General features: G+C 40.2%; 1 pseudogene; it reads left to right on the top strand.

Annotated features, from left to right (window-relative positions):
- Positions 1-522: 522 nt before the first annotated feature.
- Positions 523-1,288, top strand: LOC138398425 (large ribosomal subunit protein uL30-like; annotated as a pseudogene).
- Positions 1,289-14,127: the final 12,839 nt, after the last annotated feature.

The raw sequence follows: 14,127 nt of genomic DNA, 5'->3' as shown, positions 1-14,127 counted from the left end.
TGAGTCAATTGTGGCAATCCCATTGTCTTTTCCGGCAGTGGATCTATGGGTGGCCACATTCTAGACAATGAGATAAAAAGAAACCTCCTGGGGGCTTCCTTGCTGACCTAGAAAGACACTACTAGGAGGAAGTGCTCCCTTTCCCTGCTGTATTTGAACCCTTTATGCTCAGAGCTATAGCAGTCATCTGTGTCAATGTGGAAACATTGACAACAGGCTAAGAATAGCTAAGGAGAAAGTTGTTAAGAACTTAAGTCCTTGATGACTTTACTGAGTCCCCAAGGCATGCCTGCAACTCCACCTCCAGACTTGTGGTGCAGTGAAACAGTAAGTGTCTGCATTGTTGAAGCCAGTGTTCCTCAGCCTTGCCCATGAGAACCACTCTAATGCCCAGGCCACACCCCAAACCAGTGAAATCAGATCTCGCCACCTGGGAGCCAGGCGGGAGCCAGGCTTCCTGAGTGATTCCAACGTGCAGCCAATTTTAAGAACTACAGGCTTTCCTCTTTTCTGGCTGGAACCATGAAGGGTATGGAAGAGAAGAAAAAGGTTCCTGCTGTGCCAAGAAAAAGTGAAGGAATTTCTCAGAGCTGACGATAGAACGCCTGAGAAAAGTTTTACCCAAAAGATGCTTCGAAAGGCAAGAAGGAAGCTTATTGATGAAAAAGCTAAGCATTATCACAAGGAATATAGGCAGACGTACAGAACTGAGGTTCGAACAGCCAGGATGGCAAGGAAAGCTGGAAGCTTCTATGGACCTGCAGAACCCAAATTGGCATTTGTCGTCAGGATCAGAGGTATCAGTGGTGTGAGCCCAAAGGTCCAAAAGGTGTTATGACTTCTTCGCTTTCCCCAGATCTTCAATTAGAACCTTTGTTAAGCCCAACAAGGCTTCAATTAACATGCTGAGGACTGTGGAACCATATAGAGCATGGGGGTACCCAAACCTGAAGTCAGTAAATGAACTAATCTACAAGCGTGGTTATGGCAAAATCAATAAGTGAATTGCGTTGACAGATAACACTTTGATTGCTGGATCTCTTGGTAAATATGGCATCATCTGCATGGAGGATCTGATTCATGAGATCTATACTGTTGGAAAACGCTTCAAAGAAGCAAATAACCTCCTGTGGGCCTTCAGGTTATCATCTCCATGGGGTGGAATGAAGAAAAAGACAACCCATTTTGTAGAAGGTGAGATGCTGGCAACAGGGAAGACCAGATCAATAGACTTATTAGAATAATAATAATAAGCCCATTCTTAGATACCTTAGTTCATCTAAGGTAGCTACCATGATTATTTTTGCAATCTGGTCAGTTAACAAACAGTGACTGCTTTCAAATCGGGAAAAAAAAAAAAAAAAAGGACTGCAGGTTTAAGCCACATTTAGATGGGTATTACATTTCTAGTGGGGAAAAAAATTCCACATGCTACAGTTACTGATTGAAAACATATTTAATTTCAGCTAGATAAAACTCAGAGCCCCCAAATGGTGAAAAGATCAGAACCAGTTTGTTTTCTCATCAGCTTTGGTTCATCCATCTGTGAAACATTCATAACATTGCAGTTAATTTCCACAAATACTTGGATGACAGGCTGGGACAAATGTACAGTAGCAGTTGTGATGCTAAAAATAAAAATATAGCCAGAACAACAAAGAAACATGGTTTTGCATCTCTCTGCTGAGCTGTTCCATTCTCTTTGTCTCTATCGTTATTTTCAATTTGCTTTTTTAATGCTGGTATTTATGGCAAAATGGTGGCCTCCGGTCTGGCCTTAACAGGCAGCACGTTTCTGAGTTTTTCAGGTGTAAATTAACCAACCAAATGGCATCAGGAGACTTCCGCATGAGGGATTGTTCCCTTAAGATTGTAAGTGTCTGCCATCCCCTCTCACATCCGTGCTTTTATTAGGAGGAGAGCAGCAAAATACAAACAAGCACGCCAACAAAACAAAACAAGAACAGGGCATGGTAAAAATTTCTATTACTCTAGAGTTTTAAGCCTGACTCTGAAAACTGGCAAATCACTTGCTGAATTACTGACCACACAAAATGTTTTCCTTTGGGGCTCTAGAGAGCCCATTAAATAACGGAAACAAAATGAAAATAAAAAGGAAATAAATCCACAAAATCAATGATGAAGTGAAGCGGGTGGGGGACATCCATGCGTGAGAGAATTCCGATAAATTTAGGAAGATGGAAAGAAGTATGCTCAATGAAGCGAGGCAGGAAAGCTACAGCCTAGACCAGCCTCAAACGTTCACAGGCACAGGAGTCCCCTGGGGATCTTGTTAAAATGCGGATTACTAGGTCTAGAGTGGGCCGGGAAATTCTGCATTTCTAACAAGCTCCCAGGGGATGCCACCTAGGCTGTCCTGGTCCAAGGACCACAAACTGAGTAAGCTGCAGGGGCGAATAAATAAGGCGTGGCCCCGGCAGGGGAATAGCACCGTGTGTAGGAGGGGCTATGGACTGGGTCAGGAGTGAGAACTGGGGGTAGAGCCACGGAGATTAATTTCAGGGGTGGAAGACCCATTAGCCACAGCGTCCAGAGAGCCAGTACTATTGCACCCTCAGCCTAGAGTCCAGAGTTACTCCACCTTAAAATTTTTAAAAAGACAGAAATCTAGAATTTGCGTGACATATCCCGATTTTGTTTCACTCTTGGCAGCTAATTAAAATGAAAGGCTTCTGAGCTAAAGAGAATGAGCAAGTTTTCCAGGGAGAACAAGGGCAGCATATTCTGGCATTTCTGGGTCCTGCATACCAACAAAGTCTGACAAGGAGGTGAACACGGATGCCAGGACAATGACCAGGCAGCACTGGGAACCTGGAATCGCATGAAGGTTTGGCCAAGGAGGGTGCAGGTAAAGCAGAACCCCCCTTTCAATTTCACACAGGTGGTCACGATCCTGCCCTCTGGAGAAGGAATCCTCCCATGCTGCTTGCTCTGCAGGGACCCACGAGTCCCAGAGTCCCAGAAAGGAAAATTCTTCCCATTGGGCTTTCATGCCTTAAGAGGACCAGATCAGGGACATTTCAATGGTGGTTATAGAGGAGAATGAAGATGTTTTAATGAGTTATGTGAGAGTAAAGGGGCAGCCTTTAGAAGAGGGGAGGAGGGTAAGGAATTAGTGTGCTGATGTCCTCTGCTCATAAAGTAGAAGGTCCCTTCACTTTCTAGAGTGGCCAGAACAAAAGTCCAGACTTCAGTATGCTGATTGAAGATACAGAGGTGACCAGTAGAAGAACTAAGAATAGTGATGTCTCTGTGGGGGGAGGGGTAAATGGGCTAACGTCTTGTCTTGCAGAGCAGTAAGTTAAAAGTAAACGTACAAAGTTGATGAGTAAGAAATAGCAGTTGGAACATATTATGTAGAGATGTGCTCCCTACTGGAAGAATCCAAAGCAGAAAGGGTTGGTCAAAAGATACTGCCTCGGTCTGGGTGCAGTTGCTCACATCCATAATCCCAGCACTTTGAGGACAAGGTGGGAGGATCACTTGAGGTTGGGAGTTCAAGACTAGCCTGGGCAACAAGCAAGACCCCATCTCTATAGAAAAATTAGCCAGGCATACGTAGTGGCATGCACCTGTAGTCCCAGCTACCTGAGGAGGCAGAGGCAGGAGAATCACTTTAGCCCAGGAGTTGGGGGCTGCAGTGAGCTATGATGAAGCCACTGCACTCTAGTCTAAGCAACAGAGCAAGACTCTGTCTCAAAAAAAAAAAAAAAAAAAAAAGTAAGTACCTCAGAAGAGCAGAGCCAAAGGTGGAACTGTGGCTTTCCATTATAAGCTCAATTTTTCTATTTGATTTTTTTCTGACCGTATGTGTGTATCACTTTCATTAATTATGAATGTGCGGATATACGTATATATCTTAAAGCTTAGCTTGCAAATTACAGGAAATAAGTACAGTCGAGAGCACCCCGGTTCACATGAAGAAGAGGTTGTAAAGAAACATGTTGAACCCACACACAGTACTGATTGACTTAAGGCAGTGAGAGTGTGAATGATGAAGCAAACATTAATGTTTAGGGGATCTGGTTAAAGGGTGTATGGGAATTCTTTGACTATTTTTGCAAATTTTCTTTAAATCTGAAATTATAAAATATATATTTTTTTAAACCCTGGAAAATCTAGAGTCTCAGATTTTTTTTCCCCCTTCTGTACTAGACATTTCGGCATCTTTGAAAAATAGCTTACTGTAAATTAGAAATGTGAGATTCATTACAAAACTTTGGAATAACATTTAGACATTTGAGGGCTAAAGAAAACTGAAATGTCCTGCTCTTTGTAGGAAACCATCTGTGTGTTGTCTGATGGAGCTTGGAGATTTGCTTGACAACTGCGAGGTGCAGGCAAGATGCTTGCCTGGAGGCGGTGCAGACCGAGGCGGGCGCAGAGAGTCGCTGTGTTGTCTGTCTGGGGCTCTACTAGAGAGAGAGGCTGGCAGTTCCTGACAAAGGCCAGCTGGGCACTGCTGAATCAGGAGACATTTTGCATGGATCGTACATGACTTATATTTCTTTAGGCTGCCCCCTATACATTGCCAAGAGTATAATTTAATTTGATAGCCCTGATAAACGTTCAGCACTTTCTTTTTCATTTGTTTTCATTGAAAATGAATGTTATTTAAAACATGTACTTCAATTATCAATAGCATTTACTGATTGCTTAGCATGTAACAGGCCATGATCTCAGATCTGTTTGAACTGGGTTCTATTATCCCCATTTTACAGATAAGGAGGCTGAGTTTAGAGAGGCTGAATAACTTACCTAAGGTCACATGCTTGTGATACCCCTGTGCTTTAGATTTTTATCTAAGTATAGAATAAGGAAAAGTCTCTTAAAAATGAGCAATTTGCTTATCTATAGATTCTGAAAAAGATTATCTTAGTGACACTGTCCTTAAAGTGATAGTCAAAGATGAAGGAGGACTCTCTTTTGTTTTTTTTTTTTCAAGTTTTGTTAAAATGTTAATGCCTGTGGTTTTCTTATATTACTTTGTTTTATTTTTTAATTTAAAAATATTAGGGGGTACAAATGTTTTTGTTACATGGATACTTTTATAATGCTTAAGTCAGGGCTTTTAGTGTGCCCATCACCTGAATAGTGTTTTGTACTTGATGGGTAGGTTTTTAATCCTCTTCTCCTCCCCCATCCCCCTTCTTGATTTCCAATTCCTTACATCTCTTTGTGCCTGTGTGTGCCCATCCATTAGCTCCAAATTATTAGGGAATACATGTGGCGTTTGTTTTTCCATTCCTGAGATACTTCATTTAGGATGATGGTCTCCAGTTCTATCCAGTTTCCTTTTTATTACTGAGTGGTACCCCATGGTGTATATATACCACATTCTCTTAATCCACTCATGAATCGATGGGCACTTAGGATTCTATTGTTAATAAGAGATTTTATCAAATTAACTGGATAATAAGAAATTTATCAAAATTAAAAAGTATGGAAATTTTGTTGTAACATGGAAAAACTCATAAAATAGAGTGATAATATAGTGGTAAAAGAAAAAAGCAGGTTACCAATGGAATGTAACAATGTAAAATAAAACATAACTGCACATAGGAAAACTCATTAAAAAGAAATACAGCAAATGATTCTAACATTGTAGTTAGATTATGGGAGATATTTTAATCCTATTGAAAATAATTGTCACTATTTTTCAAATTAAAAACTGTATATCATTATTAAAAATATTAAAAGCTTGCTTAACAATCACAAAAAACCACTTAATATATAGCAAAGTAGATGTCCTGCCTGAAGGAATTCTAACAATGTAAATTTTTTTGTAAAAAAAAAAATCAGACTTGAAAGGATAAAGGGAATTTAAAATGAGAAATATTTATGCTTAAAACATGGAAAATTCAGACACTATTTGCTAAATGGTTCGGCAATAACTTGACTGTCGTTTTGCCTTACAGGTGCTTGCCAGGCTGCTCTCGGTGGGAAGAAAGAAAATGTCAGGGTAGACCCCTGTGCAGGAAAATCAGATTATTTCCTGGGTCTCTCTCCTGATCACTAACAATGATTGTTATTTATGGAGGGACTACTCCTTTTCCTGAGGATTAGAAAACCTGCAGATAAATCTGTTCTGCTCTGTTTGCATGGCACAAAAATACCCACCCAACAGCCTTCAAGGAAACTGTGGCATCAGCAGCTGATGGTTATTTGCTCAGTATTATTAAATCCCAAAAGAACAGTGTATAAGCATAATATTTGCTCATTTCCCTTTAGCAGGCATAATAGTAATATTTATGGAAGCTTGCAAAGAGCCACTTGATGCAAGAGCCAGGTGACCATAAATGACAGAGGAAATTCACCTGAATTGGTTCAAGATGTGTGTTGCTGGGAAACTATGTCCAGGGGCGAATAAGCATATTGATTCTTGGGAAATGGTGACACTAAGGAAATGAATAGACAGGTGCAGCCACACAAACACCATTTTAGCCTCTTCCCGCCCACCCCCCTTAGATGATAGGCTTGCTCTTGTTCTGTGTTAAAGCTGATGGAAGATTTTGAGGAAAGAGAAGAATGAAGGGATGATCATTTGCTATATTCATCATAATTATTACTTAGGTACTTTTACCATGACCTTTAGCATACATTACTTCTGATTTTCAAAACAACTTTTCCCTTTTTGCAAGTGAGGAAATTGCAGCCCAGAGAGGTTATTTCCCCAGGATCACACAGTAAAAGGCGGAGCTAGGATTTGGAAGTTGGGTCTGTCAGACTTCAACCTGGGCTCTTTTCACCACAGCTGCCAAATGATCATTTCCTTGTGATCAGGAAAATATTAAAATAACAAGAAATTTCTTAGTGGAGACAAAAGGGTGCTGAACATGGCTTTAGATTCTGTTTGTGGGAATTGGATGTATGTTTGCCAGTAGAAACTTTTTCTGGTGTTTTCCTAATATTTAATAGAGGAACATATTTTGGGTCCCGGTTAGATTTCCAGAGAATAGAGGGCAGGGACATATCTCCATTGTGTTCATGATGCCTATTGCAAAACAGGAGCGAACGGGAATAACAATGCTTCCAGGTTTGGAGCCAGTGAGATGTCCCTTGTCTGTATGGCCTTGGGGGGAGTCAGGCCATCTGAGCTTCTTCTATATACATGGGGATTATAGCACCCACGTTGCAGGGGTGTTAAAGGGGTCTGGGTTTTATTCCACAATCCTGGGAGTAAGAATCACGTTATTTTTCTTTTTTTTTTTTTTTTGAAACAGAGTCTCGCTCTGTTGCCCGGGCTAGAGTGAGTGCCGTGGCGTCAGCCTAGCTCACAGCAACCTCAGACTCCTGGGCTTAAGCGATCCTACTGCCTCAGCCTCCCGAGTAGCTGGGACTACAGGCATGCGCCACCATGCCCGGCTAATTTTTTCTATATATTTTTAGTTGTCCATATACTTTCTTTCTATTTTTTAGTAGAGACGGGGTCTCGCTCTCGCTCAGGCTGGTCTCGAACTCCTGAGCTCAAAGGATCCGCCCGCCTCGGCCTCCCAAGTGCTAGGATTACAGGCGTGAGCCACCGCGCCCGGCCACACGTTATTTTTCTAAATCAAATTTAACCTGACTTCAACCTCTATTTGAAGCTCAGATCCTACTCTGCCTCACAGCTGCTCCTAAGGCATGGCTTTTGGGGTCAGGAATAGCATTGCTCAGGAGAGGGCCAAGAGCTTCTACCACCCAAGGAAATTCCCCCCAAATCCCTCTTCTTCAGTCCCAATGCATGGTGGGACTGTCACTACTGTAACACGACGTGGTTCCATAGGTACACTGAGAGACAGATTTTTTTTTATTTCAAGAGTTATATAGTTAATATTTATTAATACTTCGAGCTAATATATTAAGTCCATGATCTATAGCTTGCTTTTAAAATAACTTTAAGTTAAAATATGAGTCAATATTAAGTGAATAATAATAGTTTCATAATAGTGCCATCAGTAATATTGCAAAAACCTTGAAGGACTGCAGTGATTTCTCATGTCTGGGAGACATTTGTCTAGGCACAGTGCTGTCCAATAGAAATATTAATATCCTGTGAGTCACAAATGCAAACCACCTATGGGTATGTAATTTTAAATTTTCTAGTAGCCACAGTGAAAAAGAAATAGGCGGCTTTAGTTTTTACTAATTTATTTAACCCAATATATCTAAACTATTATTCAATATGCAATCAATATAAAAATTATTTAAGATATTTTACAATCTTTTTTCTTTAATACTAAGTCTTTGAAACATGTATTTTAACATGTATGTATTTTAAACTTACTGCACATCTTATTCAGACTGTGTTTCAGGTGCTCATTATCCACATGTGGTTGCTGTACTGCAGGCGGCAGGTCTAGGAGAGGTGAGGAGGGATTCTGCCACCTGGGCCTCAATATCCCACAGTGGCTCTCACCAAACATTTTTTTGCTCAAGTAACTCCAAAAGATTTTTAGAAACCTATGTGTGCCCCCACGCTCCTCTGCCTCACACACAGGTTCATAGATTGATTGCTATAGTTGTACAAGATTAAATATTTTAAAGGATATAATTTGCAGTGTCTTTTAAACATTGGCTTTAAAGAAAAACTATAACAGCATTTTCAGAATAGTCAATGGAATGTAAATACTATAGCACTTTGTTCCCTACCGTCATCCAGTTGTACAAGTCATTGAATAAGCTCTTCCTTTTCTTTATTTTTCTTCTTAAACTTGCATTTCTATTTCTCCTTTTTCTACATAACTTTATCCAAAGTTCTCTTATTCATTGTCACAGATGAGCCTCTCTTCAAAAAGAATTTGTGTATTAAATTGAAGAAATATTTTCTGTGACCATAAGGCTTTAAATGTTATTAAGTTATTCTGGATTGAGTTATCTTTCCATTATTAGTAGTTTATATTGTATCACAGCAAAATAAATATGTCAAAAAATTTGATAATTATTAAACAGTATAATTTTATTGGAAATACATTTTTTTTTTTTTTTTTTTTTTTTGAGACACGAGTCTTGCTCTGTTGCCCAGGCTACAGTGCCCTGGTGTCAGCCTAGCTCACAGCAACCTCAAACTCCTGGGCTCAAGTGATCCTCCTGCCTCAGCCTCTTGAGTAGCTGGGACTATAGATGTGCACCACCACACTGGGCTAATTTTTTCTATTTTTAGTTGCCCAGCTAATTTTTCTGTTTTTAGTAGAGATGGGGTCTCACTCTTGCTTAGGCTGGTCTCGAAATCCTGAGCTCAAGCAATCCTCCTGCCTTGGCCTCCCAGAGTGCTAGGATTACAGGCGTGAGCCACTGCACCCAGCTGGAAATCCATTTCTTAAAAACAGAACTGTTTCTGCCTCCCCACTGGGTCATGTAGCCATGGATGACTATTATTTATTGCTAGAACGAGACAAGATTCGGAATCAATTCTATTCTAATTTTTTTTTAATAGATGTAAGCACTGAATAGATGGGAATAGCAGGAGTTTTGTTTTTAACAACTCTCTTATTTACCTGGCTTCCAAGTTATATGTGTAAAATTACATCATACATAATATATGATATATAATAGCATATAAAATAATACAAAAATTATTTTAAATGATGTATAACTGACAACATGATTAGGTACTCCTTCAATTTTTTGATGAAAGCAAATAATTGAGAGCCACTTGGCTTGCAAAAAGATACATTATCCAGTCACTATTGTCACTCTACACAGATGCCAACATTCTGAACTGTCCCTTTGCAGGGTGCCTGGGGCAATATATCATAGGAAGATACTGGATGCCTGAGGCGGATGACTTTATTTTGGTAAAGTCAGAGCAGAGTAGGGCAATCATCAAAGGGGAGAAGGGAGAGGAGATCTGCCTCAAGCAGATCCCTCTGGACAAAGTGCAGGTGGACCCTGATGACATGGAAATTGGCCAGCACCCCCTGGAATTAGGCTTGATACTGAAGTCTCGGGACAAGGCAACACGGGACAAGGACCTGCCTCAGGAGAACAAGCATGAAGAAAATGATCATTGCTGACCATCTGACCATTCTTTTTTTCCCCCTGGGGGTTAGAATGATGGGTTGGTCCAGTTATGGCTCTGGAATTCAAGCTACTCACTAGCTGAACAAATTACTGATATTCTACAAGTAAAACCAGTTTCTTCCTCTACAAAATGGGAATAATAGTACTTACCTCCCAATGGTTTTAAAAAGCTTCCCTGACACCATGACTACAAAGTAGTATTTCCCACTAGTTTCCTGCTAAATTTCTCTTGTCTGTTTCCCCAATAATCATCCCTGTTTATTTACATTTGACAGCTTGTGTTGCTCTGTGCATTTCAGCTGATAACAGAGATCAGATCCCACTTTTTCCCTGGGATGTAAGCTAAGTCTAACGAAGCTAATCTTCGGATCCATTTTGTTTCTCTATAACTGTCTTTTTTTATTTTCAATAGGTGAGGTTTTGGTTTAATCTTGACACATTAGGAGGAATCAATCTGAGAAAATGGACGGGTGGAGGTAAGGGCAGTTAAGAGTGGAGAGTAAGAATATTTCTGGATATTCCTTACCCAATTTTATAGACTTCTCCAGCTACTGACATCCAAATAAATGCAGACTTGAATCACTGAAATACTAAACTAATTGGAAAGCCAGGACAGGGAAGAAAATATATTAAAACAAGGATTTCATTTTAAATGCCTTCTTCCATGGGTTGCAAGCAACAGGGCCACTAATGAGGGTTTGACAAATTCAACAGGGTTTTGCTTGTCCCAGCTTTTCAATGGGAAAATTTGTTTTTTAATTAGTGGAAACTCAATTTTAATTTAAAATGGACACATGCAGACCTAAACGGTGGGTGGGTCACAGACTAGACAGAAAGATTTCAGGACATCTCCAATAGGTCACAGGAACAAGGAGGATGGCCACGTAATGGCAAAATCAATCCTCTTCTCTGCACCCTCGGATGTGGGTTTTCACACGTTCCAGCCATGTCCTTCTCTGATGCTGACAACAGTATTTCTCAAACTCCCCCGTGGGCCGTAATGACGTGTTATAGAAGCACAAACTACTAGAAGTTTTAAAATTGGATTTCATTTTTATTGATTTATCAATTACATATCTTTCAACAGGCTTTGGCATCTAGAATGGATGACACATAACGACTGTCATTCACTGAGCACCAAGAATCTGTTGGGCACCAGTGATGGGCCCGTATGTGAGTTATTTCTTTCAACTTTAACAAAATTCATGTATACTTACATACAGAAAAGTGCCTACAACATAAATGTTAAGCTCAGTGAATTATCGCAAAGCGAACACCTGTATGTCTACTTCCTGCGGCCCTGCCCACATCACAGAAGTTCACACTGTGCCTGTCCCCAGCAACACCATCCCCTCCCCTCAAAGATAGCCACTATCCTAACTTGTAACATCTCAGACTAGTTTTCCCTGTTTGTGGAACTTATATCAATGGAATCCTCTCATACATGTTATATTTTTATCAATCATTTCAGAAACTTTGCAAAGAGAGTTTTATCGATCTCATTTTCTAGAAGACAAAAATGAAGTGCAGAGTGGTTAAGGGACCTGTCCAAGGTCACACAGCTTCTAATAAGTGATTCTAAATGGGATTCCACCTAGGCCTGTCTAAAGGCCAAATTGTGTTCTTTCTCTGCAGCATTGCCAAAATCAGAACCAATGAGTTTCAAAATTGCTTTCCTTTTAATCTCTGCCACTGCTCCAATTTCCATGGAAAGACAGGATTAGCCCGGCACTTAGCTGTGGCTTTCTCACTTGGCTTGAGGGAGTGTAGAGAAGGGATACAGGGTGTGGGTTGAGTTTCTTTGCCATCTGATCACTTCCTAATTTCAGTCTGATCTATGTTCAATTGGCTACCACTCCCCAGCCTAGCCCCCAAAGGGCCTGTTCTCTTTATAGTTTGAATTTATTTAAGGTTAGTGATTATAACATACATACAAGGCTGGGAACATTTTTGTAATTCCCTCCAAGGTTTTGGCTGGATGGGGTAGATCCTGGAGCCTTTATAATATTCTCAGAAACAGGGACAGTCCTGGGAGCCAGATGGTCCTTGAATGATAGAAGCTTGGAATATACTGTTTAAACACATGTTCTTATTGTGTTAGAATTCTAGAAGGTCTCATTGATCTTTCAATTAAACCCTATCTCCAAACCCACTTACAAAACTTACAACTGCCTACTCCTGTATAATTCTGTGTAGATTTCAATAAGAACATTTTTCCATATATGCATATATAGAAAAGCTCACCAGTTTGGAAGCATGTTTTATTATTATTATTATATATATAATTAATATGTATATATTAATAATTAAAGTACAAAGAGCAGATTTTGGCAGGTGTGGAAGAAGCCAAAAGAAGAGGAAAGAAATAGGTCAAGTAAAACCAGGAAGTTAAGAGAAAGAAAATGAAGCAGTCTTGGAAAAGAAAGTTTACAGAATTTTCCTTTTAGATTCTCCTCAACTTTGCAAATATATAGACCCACGGGATGCTGTTTCCCGAGAGCTAGCACCTACTCACTGATCTTGCTGGGATATACCTATTTCTCTAATGCCATCAAATCTTTCTCATTTTCCCCATACCACATTGTACATGGAAGCCAAAGCCAGCTCCGTTCAGAGGCTAAACGGGGGACTATTTTTTTAAATTTTTTATTTTACTACTTGCAAACTGGGCAGCTCCTGAACCAGAATAGGTTCAGAGAGACTCCCACAGGGAACTTCTTATATGTTGGAAATTGAGTCTCACTGAGCCTTTCTTGCTCAAAAATACCTCCCTATCAGCCTAAAATTCAAACATTTTTATCTCTAGTGTTCCTCATGTAAATGTGAATCTGATACCTGAGTAGGACTGTACATTAACTCAGAATTTTTTCCTGGAACAAAATGGGTATAAACAAATAGATATAACATAGGTATTAATTATCATAGTCCTTAGACTTAGAAAAGCAATTTGTACTATGCAGATGGAGTATGGAGCAATTGTTAGGCCTTTGGATAAACGCAGCACATACATTTTTGGTCAGGAGTTTCCTGTGTGGACTAAGCTTTTCCACAAATATTAAGTGATATTGAACTTCAACAAATAGCTAAAAGTTGGTTGAGGAGGCTTCAAGATTTCTGAGATAACATAAATAGTAGAGGGAAAAATGTTAGTTTGAATTAATACAGAATTCTGTCGGGGGACACAGGGGAGAGAACTGTCTTTGATAAGCAAAAAATCTTTTGGGGATAGAAAGTACAGGAGCATCAGGGCTGAGCTAGGCGGGGACCATAGAGATAGACAAGCTAATTTACATAGTAAATGGACAGAAACGTGGACAGGTGGTTGAGGTGGCAGGAAGGGCTAGGCAAATAGTGCCAACCTTGAGAAGAGGGACTTGGTCCAAGAGGGACCCAGCAGCTGGTGGGAGTCGGGAGCCCAGTAGGGTTGAAGTGGAGTATGGCCAAAGATTGTCTGGTATTTAATTTTCAATTATCTACAATGACATCAGTATATTTTATATGATGTCAGGGAATTCTTACTCAAACTGTCATAGTAGTTGTGGATATATGACTGTTAATGCAATAGCTTTATCATTAAAAATTTGACTTGATAATTATATTCATTGTGATGTGGTTTAACTTCATTTTGTATCAGTTAGTGATTATGTTTGGCTGGGGATGATAGGGATTCAGACACGAGTGGCTCAGTATCTTGTTTTGTTTTTCTCAAGTAACGGGAAGTCTGGAGGGCAGTGACCCAGACTAGAATGGAGGCTTGGCCGTGTCAGCGGGGACTCAGGATTTTTCCATCTTTCTGCTCAGCCATCCCGAGCATGATCTAGTGGCCTCTGGGGTCAAGATGGCTAATCCACTTCTAGCATGGCCTCTGCACTCCTGGCAAGAACGTAATGGGCATAAGGAGACCTATTAGCTGAGCCCTATCTGCCCCCTTTTAAAGGCCTTTCCCAGAAGTGCCATCCAGCAACTACTGATAACTCACTGGACAGAACTACGACATGTGCCATTGGAGCTGCAGGGAACTTGGAAAATGTCCAGGCCTCTCTGAACTAAGTTGGAAATATTTTAGTCAAAGGAGAAAGGGAGAAAGGCTACTCGGGTAGGCAT

This window comes from Eulemur rufifrons, chromosome 2, assembly GCF_041146395.1.
Source record: "Eulemur rufifrons isolate Redbay chromosome 2, OSU_ERuf_1, whole genome shotgun sequence".
NCBI lineage: Eukaryota > Metazoa > Chordata > Mammalia > Primates > Lemuridae > Eulemur > Eulemur rufifrons.
The sequence above is the reverse complement of the archived record's forward strand: the minus strand, read 5'-3'. Positions and strand labels throughout refer to the sequence as shown.